Genomic DNA, 12,566 nt, shown 5'->3' with positions numbered 1-12,566 from the left:
ATTCCTGCTGATGCAGCTGAATTCAGAGTGATTCGAGATGCTGTATTTTCTTGCCCACATGAGACTGATTATACAGCAGTTCCTCTATCAGGAAAGGTCACACCAGTTATGTCAGGCACATCCATAATTTTTAAAATATGTTTATAGCCAGTGTCCCTAGTACTTACAGGGAGTGTGATACATGTGTGAGCATCTGATCATGCAGCTGATAGATGCAAAATACCTGAGGATCTATGCCAGGAGCTGGAGACCTGTCAAAATAATAGCCAGTTAATCTGAACTTTAAGTGTGTTATATATATTCTGATATAAGAAAATCACTTTTGTTTGAATGTGCATTGCATTGATGGGAGAAAATATGAATTAAAATTAATGCCAGGCTTTGGTTTTCTGTGCTGAGTAGCTGAAATGCTAGAATTTATTATTGAGACACATGTGGTTGGTTGTTCTTGGGTGTAAAGGTTATTTCAAGTTTTGCACAGAATTTATAACTTTCTAAGACCCAAGCCCTTCATTCTCTCTTCTGCATCTGTTGTGCTTTCCTGGCCAGGACATTTTGAGCTTTATCTGTTTAATGTATTTTTCTGTAGTAATACTTAGAAAGAAAACTTAAAAAGCACCCTGTTGTTTACTGTATTTCATATACCAATGGACACTGACAGCTTTTGTCTTTCTAACAGGCAGAATTAATGATCTGGGAGCATCCTCACAAAGGAAATTGGTCAGGGTCAAAATGTTCAGTATATCCATTTGAATTTTCTTCTACTCATAGCTCTATAACAGATAACTTCAGCCCTTAAATTATGTTCCAGGACTTATGAGTCAATAGACCCTGAGATGATTAAAAGTATGCTGTAAAGGACTTTCTTAAAAGGAAAAAACTAAGGAGGAAGAGGGGTGGGGGCAAAGAAGGATGATATTCTCTCAGAGTGATCTTCATTTTCAAATTACTATTTAGATTATGAAGGAAACTTCTTTTACATATCCTGCTCTTGATCAAATTTAGTGTAGCTGTTAAATATATTTTGTCTAAGATTTCAGTTCCATACAAATAGTAAAAATAAGTTTTCTCATCTTGCCTCAGATTTTCTTTCCTCCGACTTCCTAAGAACAGGAAGCTCATTCCTGGGATGAGTTTGCTGGTGATACCTTAACCTTTCATAGGTTGTTGACAGCACATACACTAAACAAATCCCTTTCATAAAGCATCCTCAGAGGTTTACTAGGGTTTACAGAATAGCATTTTCTTGCTTGTAGTCTGTGGTCCCACTGCCCCATTGGCTCTTCACCTCATAGGAATTTGAAACAAAAATAGCAAGACCAGAAGGATCTGAAGGATTCCTAAATTTTCTCTTTGAAATAATCCCAGATCTCAATTTTTATTCCTTCCCATGTCCTTTAGGCCTATCACTGCACTGCTCTGCATGTCTCTTCCCTGCAGACAGTGTGGAATTTTGCATGAGCCCATTAGCCAGACAGAAGAGGTAAGGGTTACATCCTCCCTGCATTCCTCTTGGGGCTGGAAGAGCTGGCATTTGAGATTTTTACCTTTGACCCAAAGATTTACAGTCTCAGGAGCTGCAGATATGCAATTACTTTAAATCTTTTTGTTTCTCTGGACTCCTGGTCTAAAAACAATTAAATGGCTAAATCTGCTTTAAGTATGAGACATAACAAAAAGCTACTATTTTCAGTTCCAGAAACATTAGGAGGCATTAGTACTCCTCACTTAGAGGGAGAAGCTCTTTTTTTTCTGCTGGGATATGGACAGGATGGAGCTTTCAGAGTCACAGCCCTGCAATGACAGCTCAGCTGCTGGCTGCCCTGAGCTGCCACTAAATGCCACAGTCTCCTCCAAGGAAGCAGAGGAAAGAGTTGCTATTAACAACCATAATGACCTTATCAGATCAGTCTCAGTTTCAAAGGGATTCTTCCACTCTTCCAGTAGCTTCATGAAAGCTGGCATCTTCTTCCTTTCCCCCAGGGAGTTAGCATTTCACAGAGGTCTCTTTAACCACGAAGCAGACAAGGTTGAAAGTCCTTGTATTGTTTAAGCTTCACCTTTACTGCCGACTCCAGAAGGGTGAGTGTGCTCCAGGGGAGAGCTGAATATTCCTTGAATCCTGATGTACTTTTCTGTCTCTGAGAAGGCTTGTTGGTGAGGCAGGTTGTGGAAATCCTTTCTAATTGCCCTTGTCCATACTAAGGGCGAAAGCCAGGCTATTCTTCTTTCCTTCAAAGTTGAATCTCAAGTGGAAGATAATTCCAGCAAGCCTGTTGCTGCAGAAGCTGCAGCTCGCAGTCCCAAAATGCTTGCTTTGCCGTAGAAAGCAGTCCCTGTTTTGTCTAGAATTCTTTTTTTTTTTTAAATTTATTTCACAGAGTTTATTTTTTAGGAAAGCATTTAATGCCCCTGCCTGTCATGATAGATAGAAGCCTAAGAAGTTTGGAAACTAGATGTACACACAGATTTCACCATGTACTGAAGGGGGAGTCTGAGTGTTTCTTTGCACTGGGTGATTTGCACTCAATTCTCTCTTTTCTCAGTTGAAGCTGTGGGGGGGGAATATATCCAGCAATTTTACTTCCATAATTTAAACAGCTTCAGAACGGTGGTTATGCCAAAGCTGTGACCTGAGGTCAAGCCTTAATTTTCAGACAAGCAAAACCCCAGGACCTTTTGGTGCATGCCCCACTGAATATGTGCACCTGACTGCTGGAACTTAAATGCTGACAGAGTGTCAGCTCTTCCCAGACAGCTTTATTTCATGTTTATGTGCAAGGTGAATAATGACACGTGCAGAAATGCTGGAACTTACTGTCTGAGAGCCTGAAAGGAGCAGGTTTGAAAACTGTCACTCTGTTGACTGTGATCACTACTGTGAGATAGCAAAGGCAAAGCAGCTTAGTTTAAATCTTTGTCACAGAACTGTAGAATTGTTTAGATTGCAAAAGACCCCTAAGATTGAGTCCAACTCTTAACTCAGTGCTGCCAAGGTCACCATTAAACCACATCCTGAAATGCCACGTCAACATGGCTTTTAAACACTTCCAGGGATGGTGACTCTACCACTTCCCTGGGCAGTCACATCAGACATTGATTCACATCTCTGGGATGTATATGCAAGATTGTTTTGTGTCATCATTTCTAAATTATACAAGTGAGATTTACAGAATTGCATGGATCCATCCTTGTTTCATTGCATTTGCAGAATCCAATCAATTTGCTCCAGAGTTAGGTCCCAAAAAAACATTCTTTTGAGATCACTACTCCAGATCTGCTGCGTTTTCACATAAAGCCTGAGGAATATATAACCTAGTCAACTTAATATTGTGGAAGTATTATCAGTAATCTTCTCCATCCCATCTGTGATTCTGAACTCTACATCATCACTTTGATATTTCAGGCTCTCCAATCTATTTAGGATTATGAAATAGGGGCCAACACTTCTACAAGCACAAGGAATTCAGCAAGATTACAGGATTGGCTTTTACAATGTAGATTTTAAAAAAGATTCACTGAAATCTTAGGTGCTACTTGACGTACCTGTGGGATTTTTTAATTAGTGGAGATAACTTGAAAGTGAAGCAACTTGGTATTTTCAGAAAAGATTGCTGTATCACTAGTTTTTTTCAAGAAGGATGAGAGAGTTCTTAAACATTGGTGAAAATTTATAAATTCTTTCTTGTTTGACAGCTAGGACTATAATTGTTGGAAGACCAGAATCCTTTTCAAGTTTGCAACACAGTTGCAATATAAATTTACTGTAAAGAAAATTTCCTATTATACAGTATTATCACGAAAAGACAAGGTTAGACTGAGTAGTGTACGAATGCTTTCTGTAAAAATGAGTGTTTTTAGGGACTTGAATAATTACTGTTGTGGATTTTGGACTGTAATTGTTCTGTAGTATGCAATTCTGTGTTATATGAAAATATTTTACTTCGCTGGTTAAATATTGGTTCTATTTCTTATTTCAACATTTTATGAATATTTTGTTTTCTCTGGGGACTTTCTTTGCATTTTATCAGCTGAATAAATGAAGTAATTCACAAACCAAATGCCTCTTGCTCTCGATGGCTTTAGGGGACCTTGTCATTCCCTGTAGCCTTTTCTCAGGCCCAGCTGTGTGGCTCTGAAATCACTTGGCTGGTAATTAGGTATTTATCAGATTGTTTCTGAAAAGGGATGAGACAGTTATCTGACACAATTATCTTTGAAAATTGAATCCCTCTTTTCTGGTGCTGCTGAGGACATTCAAAGATACTGTGAATGTTTAAAGCTTAATGCCTTTGAAAAACCCTTGCTTTTCTACATCAGGTATAACAGAGGAGTCAAAATGAAGTTAAAGGAGTGGTTTGGGTTTGGGTTTTTTTTGTACCTCTCAGACCCTGGATTTTCTTTCTATCAAATGTTGTTTTTTTTCTAATGTGACTGTATTTGGAGGCACTTTCAACAATAAGCACTTCTTCAAATGTCAGCCACTTAATAGTGTTTGAAAACCAGCAGTATTTCTTACAAATCAAAAAACTACTAATTACATCAACATTACTAATTTATTTTTTTCCTGTTAAAAAAAGTGATGGATATATTATTCTAGAATGCACAGTTCCTAAACACTCTCCTGAAAGTCTTGGTAGCTGAGAGATGAGTTTTGTTTAATTTGCCAAAAGACAAAAGGATATAGTGCATCACCAATATAAGGTATGAGAGTTTTTGCTTTATTTAGATCAATCCTTGGTTGTGTACAAAATTTCTTAAACATTTGGCCATGTTTTAAGATTTTTGTATTGGAAAACACAGGCCTCATTACACTGTTACTGATTTTTTTTTTTGTACATTTAGTTTATTGTGAAAAGGTAGCATTTCTTTTAAGAAGTTCAAACCTCCTTGAAGGGACCTATTTAAGTTTGAAGGTACTTGATTCTTGCGCCACTTATGTGTAAAAGGAGTTTGTCGAATGGCAAGGTGGCATTATCTGATATATTAGGAGTAGAGCACCACTCCCTTTCTTCCTGACATTCACAAGTAGGGGATTTGTGAATTGAGAAGATTCCAGGCTTGAGAAATTATGAGAAACTGTTTCATATCATACATCTTGCTTTCTTCTGAGTAGGTATAAACTAGTCTGTGATGTTTGGAAGTCTTGTAGTTTGGGTTCAGAGTCATGTTGAAGTTTTATTTCCTTGTGATTGTTTAACCACAGAAAAGGAAAAATCTCACTCTAACAAGGCAAAGTGTTTAAGAGATAACATCCTTATAGACAATTCATTAATTTTGGTATCATTTTTTTCTCATTACTATCTGCAATTTCTTTGCAGATACCTTGCCTCACTTAGTGATCCAGCTACTAACTGAGAATTGTTGGTTTTATTCAATCCCCTCCCTCCTTTATATTTTGTATATGGTACCAAATGCAAGTCTGAATTACATTCATTTTCTTGTAGAGTTTTCTGTAGTGCTGTTAGTTACTACAGGATTGGTTTCTCATTTGCCTGCTTGCCCTTATTAATGGATGGTGCACAATTATGCAAAAAGAGAGACCCAGGCTGACTACATGGAATAAAATTTTGAAAAATTTGAAACTGCATTGAAAAACACCCCAAACTGCTGTTTCAATAGTCTGTTTTAGAGTTGCATGGAATGAGTCAGTTGAAGTTCCTGTTGATGGTCGTTCCACTCCTTTGGCAGAGTTATTTTAATCATAGAGAAATTCTGTGTTCTTTGAGGCTGCCTGGTTACTATTGGGAAGAACGACCCAAAGTGTCTCCTTCCTTTAGGCTTCAAACCTAAAGTAAATTTTGTCAGATTAAAGAAGTATAAAGCTCCATCACCTCTTCCTCTCACACAGGCACTTGTGTGTGCACACAGAGCATCCTGCACTGTAAAACTCTTAGCTATAAGACCTTGATGTCTTTCCCTCTGCCTCTCTTGAATAGCTTGTTGAGAGTGATGACACACATATCTTCACTTCTCCCCTCTCGTCCCCCAGCTTTGAGCTATATCAGCAGTTTCCACAAAAAAAGGCTAATTAGCAGAATGAAATCACTTTCTGGATTTGAGGAAAGTTTTGTTCAATGAATTCACTGGTGACTGTTACCAATTACCTTTTGGCCTCTGATTGCTCCCTTGAGAGTGACTGAATATAAAATAGAGAACAAAATCTGCAATACTGTGGATCTGTGCAAAATAATAGTCTGCAAGTTAGAATTGATTTTTGCATTCCAGGGGAATAATCAACCTGAACACAACTATCACAGTGATGACAGGCCATAGCTTACAATACTGCATAGTGAATTTAGGTGTTCATCTATCTGCTTGTTCTGTTTCCCTGTGGGATCATAAGGTTATTCCCCTCAAAATATCATTACAAACCTCAACTTTTTATTTTTTGACCGTGAATTGAGGACTTTTCACAGGATAAGTGATTTTTCTAGTATTCATATTTTTTAATTTTTTTCTTTTAAGCCCTAAAAGACATCCCCAGCATTCTGTCTCCGTTCAGTCTGCCCCTGCTCCAGGACCATTTGATGCTGACAGCTTTTTTAGTCACCCTACACTGTTTCTAAGCATTTTGTGACCAATTTTCAGTGAGAAAGCCTTTCCTCATTCTGTGCTGGACACTTTAGAATATCCTATTTCACAAAACAGAATATGGATTGATGATTTTGGTGCAGTGCTTTCTAAGCAGGGAAACAGGATAATCACAGCTGGGGCAGGGAGATAATTTAGCTCATCTTCTTTGTCAAGAAATTACAGAAGAAAGTGGTAAAGACCTTTCTCCAGTCAAGATAAACAACATCCACTGGTCTCTCCTTATCTACCAAGCCAGTCATCTCATCACAGGAAGCTTTCAGATTGGTTAAACATGGATTCCTCTTTATAAAACCATCTTGACTACTCCTGCTCACCTTCTCATTGTTCCATGCATGTGGAGATGGTTTCCAGAATGGGTTTATCCCTCACCTTCTCAGGGTTTGAGATGAGGCTAACAGCTCTTCCCTGAATCCTTCATCCTGAAGATGGGGGCAACTCTTGCTTTCTCCCAGTTCTCAGGAGTCTCTCCTGTGTGCCTGGCAGGTCCCAGGAACTGGTGTTTGTGTCCAGTGGTTTAAGTGCTTCCTAACCTCATCAGCCTCCACTGAGAGCAAATATTCCTCAGTTTAAACTTCTCCTCTGCTTCAAGGAATCCTCTGAGATTCCTGAAGGCTGATCTTTCCAAAAAAACCCAAACCAAAACAAAAAAAAACCAACAAAAAAAACCAACCAAAACAACAAAAAACACCTGAGCTAAAATATGGTGCCAAATACCTCAGCCTTTTTCAGGTCCTTTGTCTCCAGGTCCCCCACCTAATTTCCCTGGCCTTTCTTGTGTGGTTTATGCATTTGTAGGAGTCTCTTCTGCTGCCCTTCATATACCCTGTCAGACTGACTTCCAGGTGGGTTTAGTTTGCCCTGCATGCTCACACACTGACTGTACTGCTCCTGACAGAGCAGGCAGCAAAGAGAGAGATCAGGAAGCACTAGGTAACCTAATTTGAGTCCTTGAGAGAGACTCTGGGGGTCAGGCAGGGGCAGGAGCCTGCAGAGCACTGTCCCTTTTCTCAAGTGTTCCCAACTCCTGCCTGAACTAAGGCAAAACCTCCATGCAGCATTTTTTTGCTTTGTGTTAATCTTTGCATTGAGCTCATTTTTACCTAGTGCCAGCCAATAAGGAATGGATGCCAACTCCTCTTTGCTGCTGCAGGACAGCCCTGGTGTGAATGGCAGTGGTGGTGGGGAGAACATGACACAGCCTGGAGAGTCTGGAGTCTTGGGGAATCTCCTAGAATTGATTGCTTGGGAAGTTTGTTTCTGTTCTGATTCTGTTGAATGATAAGCATCAACCAATTCAAGGAAAGAGCCCTACCTGACCTGTTCTCTTTTTCATTTGAGGCACATGCATATATTGAATGCATAAATTTCTGAAAAAAGCAGATGAAATTACTTTTAAGGTACCTGAAGAATCATTTAAAATAAAACCCTAGACACAGATAATACAATTCTTAGGATAATTTTTTTTCCATTCTATTTACACTCCACTTCATGCTCCATACCTTGCACTGCACATTTACATTGCATTAAAAATGTATTGCTTCCTTACACAGAAGTCCTGTTCTGCTGCTCACTGTCTCACTGACATAGTCTTCCCTGAGGAAAGCTTCTTTCTTCAAGTTGTCCTTGAATCAAGATTAACCTCGGTTTGTATGGTCAGGCATGAAGGAAACATTAGAGTTTAGCACAGCTTCTGGTAGAGAAATTGTTTATGAAACTGAGACTGGTGGCAGAAAAACTGTTTCTTTTGTCATATGTTTGGCTCCTCACACTGAGCCTAAGTACAAGAGGATGAGCATTTCACAGCTTCTTTTTTATGGGAATTAAACTAGGTGAACTATTCCTATGGTACTGCTTAGACAGTTAAAATACCATACAGAAATCAAGTAAGCTAGAATCTGGGTAAGACTGTTTTACACCTGCCAGCTTAGATACGTGAATTGAGCACTTTCAATACATTACTATTAAGAGCAATAAATATTTTACTCTTGGGTTTCTCACTGTGTTAAAGAAAGCAAACCACAGCTTGAAGTAAGTTAAGTGCAAATCTTGCATCATAATTATTGAAACCAATCGGTAACAATTGCTTCTAACAACACAAGTATCTGGGAATACTAAAAGATTAAGTAAGGTGAGCTTCATGAATGTCTGCTGAAATTGTCACTGAAAGGATCATAGTCTGGATCCACAGATGTGTCATACCAATAACTACTCTGGTTTAGATTTATATTTTTGAGCTGCTTTGATCTTAGTAGGTTTACTTTATAACAGAAGAGGAGCTAGCAAGACTTTTCTCCCCTTGTTCATCAACTCCCTGTCATTTTTGCTCCTAAATGGGCACAGTTGAGACAACATATGGCAGTGCTTCCTTCTCATCCTCCTGGAACTTTAAATAAATTTAGTTTAACACAGACAGGATGCTTAAAATAGTAGAGGGAAGTTCTTAATTTTAGTGATATATTACTGTACTGATGATAATGCACAGGAGGAGTAAGTTCAGAAGTAGCATCAGTCTAAACACAGATAACCAGGTGTCTGAATAATAGACATGAGGATTGAATGCAGGGGGGAAGGACCTTCCACTACCAGCAGGCCTAACAATGCATGACAAGCTTTAAAAAATTCCACTTCCAAAAATAGTTAACGTTGCTTCAAAAGAAAGATTTTCTTTTTTTTTTTTCTTCTTTCAGTGAAATTTTGCCAGTCCACTCCTGAATTGTTGGGTACATGGCAAATCAAAATGCTGTCTCATCCTGTAGATAAGCAATTATTTTTAGCATTATATTTACCAAAGTGCATAGATTTTATAAAGGGAAGTTATACTTTTAAAAGTTAGAATCTTAATTACCTGAATTTTGTGTCCCTTCCTTCTACTGAAGACATTGTCAACATCTAATCTTAGGAAGCTGGTTACCTAAGAGAAGCATAAATACCAAATTTTTTTTAAAAACCCAAAAAAACCCCAAAACAAGCAAACAACCCCAAAGACATGAAAACAAAACCAGCATTGGTTTGATCTTGTCTGTGTCTTTGCTTCTGCCCTGGCTCTAGTGATAAATAGCACTAGACTTTGGAAGTGGAAGAAAATAATTGATTGGACCTTTTCCCTGCATTTACCATGGTACTTCTTTCCCCTCTGGGTTTGTGCAGTTTAATTTGCCATTGATTCTTTAATGATTATAATGTCATAGAGGAGCCAGCGTTTATCTTCATTGTGCACTCTGGACAAGGCATTGGATCTGAACCTTTTCTTGCACATTCTGGTGCAGGTCTGTGACCATTTGATATGGAGTGAGGTGATGTCTCAGGCCAGCTGAAGTGTGTGTGGTGAGTGCATCCTTCTCCTGTCACTGGCAGCCTCTAATTAATACCAATCCTTATTCTGCAGTATTAGTTTTGTAGGTCAGACACTGAAGGAATCATTGCAGAGAAGGGCCAAACAAAAACCATGAGCTCAGTTGTTGTATTCAAAAAGCTAAATGACAACGGGAAATTTGTATATGAATAGAAGTTCTAAATGCACATAGTAGATATTTAATGAACTTTTAGCACATACTAAGGGAGCAGTGTTTTAAATTGCCAGCTGAATGCCTTTTGGTTGCAGTATATTTCTGTGTGTTTCTCCCACTGTAGTGTAGTGCTAGAATTGTGGTGCTGTGGTAGTAGATGATGAAAAGAAAGATCTTGTTTCTCTTTTGCTGGACTGCTATCTGAAAACCATTCTGATGACAACTCTTTCTACTTCATCTTTCCTGTGATCAGGGCTACCCTTTCAGAAGCACTGTACCCCAAATAAAGAGAATTAGCCTCCAATTCAGGACTGTTTTTGAGGAATGTCTACAGGAAATTTTTTTTAAGCTGTAGGCTAAAAAAATTTGTTTTCATGTTAAAATGATTTGGCTTTATAAAGCTGTCTTCACTGAAATTTTATGTAAGAATAATATTTTAATAACACTGAGATAATTTCAGGATTTAGAATGAAATGCCATATTTCAGACATAAACCCACAAGCAGAATAAGAGGGTGGAAAAGCTTTTAATTAAACAGCCAAGCACTCATGGTCAGAGCTCCCTGTGGAGCTCTGTCACATAGAAAGAGATTAAAAAGAAGTCATAGTCTACCAATTAAGTAAATGCAAGAGAAAGGCATGGAAAGAAAATGTTGGATTTATGTGTGACATGCCTTCCCAGAGAAGGTGAGTACCATAAAGTATGTTCCTGGGATTCCTCTCTCCCCTGCAACTTTATGGTTAGAGTGAGTTAACCTTGGCTAAAGAGCAAAATTAATTTCTGATTAAAATAGCATTGTATGGTAAGAAAAAAGACAAAAATTAAAACCTTCCTCCTCCAGTCCTTCTTGTTTTTCCTAGGCTCAGCTGCATTCCTTCATCCTCGACACCTCCACCTCTGCTACCCCACCATTCCCAGGGGGATGGGGAATGGGAGATTACAGTCAGTCCATAAGAGCTCCCCCATGCCTCTCCTTCTTCATCCCCATAATTTCCCTCTGCTCCAGAGTGGTTACTTCCCATGGGCTGCAATCCTTCAGGATGAACCTGCTCCTGCATGGGCTGCAGCTTTCTCCAGGGAACCTCCATGGGCTGCTGTGTGGATACCCTTGCTTTCCAATACAGTCCTCTCCATGGGATAAGGGGAATCTGTTAGGACACCAGGAGCACCTCTTCTCCTCCTGCCTTCACCTCAGTGTTCCTTTACCTCACACTGCTCCTTTGTCACAATATGACAAAGTAAATCTTGAAATGGAAATGTTATTTTTCTGGTTTTGCTTGATAAAGCAAAATCAAAGGGCTGCCTCCTCAGCTTTGGGTGAGAAGCAACATTCAGTCCTGTTTTGCAGCTGAAAGTAAAGGTTAAAAAAACATAGGGGTCTGAAACTCAAGTAACAAAGAGTTTTACAAAGTAAATCTGTATTACTATACAGAGAAAAAGATGGATATTCTGAAGGTCTTGGCTTGCAAATCCTCATTTCACTGCTGGACTCATATAATGAATAACATTTAGAGCAGCATGTAACACCGTGGCCATTAATTGCCATTAACTCTGCCATTAAGAGCTGTCAGGCTGTTTGCAACAGAAGAGCAGCCATACAAGTGATAGGGGAAATTAAAAGAATGGGAGTGGAAGGAAGCTGGAGTTTTTGTGTGCAGTGTGGCTGAAATGAGAAAAAAATAAGTAAAATATTTTGTAGGATACAGGTAATTGTAATAGGAAATGGAATATTATTTCTAGTTGCTAAGATAATAGAAGTGCTGGTATAACACAAAAAGCACATTTAAAATGCAACATGTGTAGGAGATTGAATCTGTTCATATTAAACTTATTTATGCATTTTTGAACATGCAAAAGTGTCAGGTGGCACAGAATGCTCCCAGTAATCATGCAACTCTTCAATCTGTAGTCATTAAATATGCATTAGGTTTACAGATGAAACTCCTGTGTCCCCACAGACTGAACAAGTGTCTGGTGGCACTGCAGTTCTCTTCACTCTTGTGATTCTGTCTGCTGGCATTTTGGTAACATAGGAGTCATAATCCAAACTGGTCACCTCTGAGGATGCATTAACTACCAGGAGAGGGAAATAAGTGTAGTTGTAAAGTTACCAAGGTCTAACATAGTTATTTATTGCTGGGGTAGGTTTTGATGTGTCAGCATACATCAGATTTACAGTAGTGTTTCGTCTCTGGTTGTTGTTAGGGTCAGGCAATTTGGCACATCTCATAACCTGACAGACACTTAAAATAGTGTCTCTTTTCATCATCAAGATCTTGACATGAACCCCAGACACTGTGGAATATATGAAACATTGCAGTCACCTGCATTTGGCTTTGTATTGAGAGAAAGGCCCTTGGAAAAACAAAACACTCCAGGAATCTCCCCTGAAACAAAAACAAATCAGATTTCGGATTGTGCGTATTTAATTATCTAAAAAAACATCTAATTATCAACAATTAT

This window comes from Lichenostomus cassidix, chromosome 1, assembly GCF_008360975.1.
Source record: "Lichenostomus cassidix isolate B80296 chromosome 1, HeHo_3.0, whole genome shotgun sequence".
Classification (NCBI taxonomy): domain Eukaryota; kingdom Metazoa; phylum Chordata; class Aves; order Passeriformes; family Meliphagidae; genus Lichenostomus; species Lichenostomus cassidix.
Note: the sequence above shows the minus strand (reverse complement) of the source record.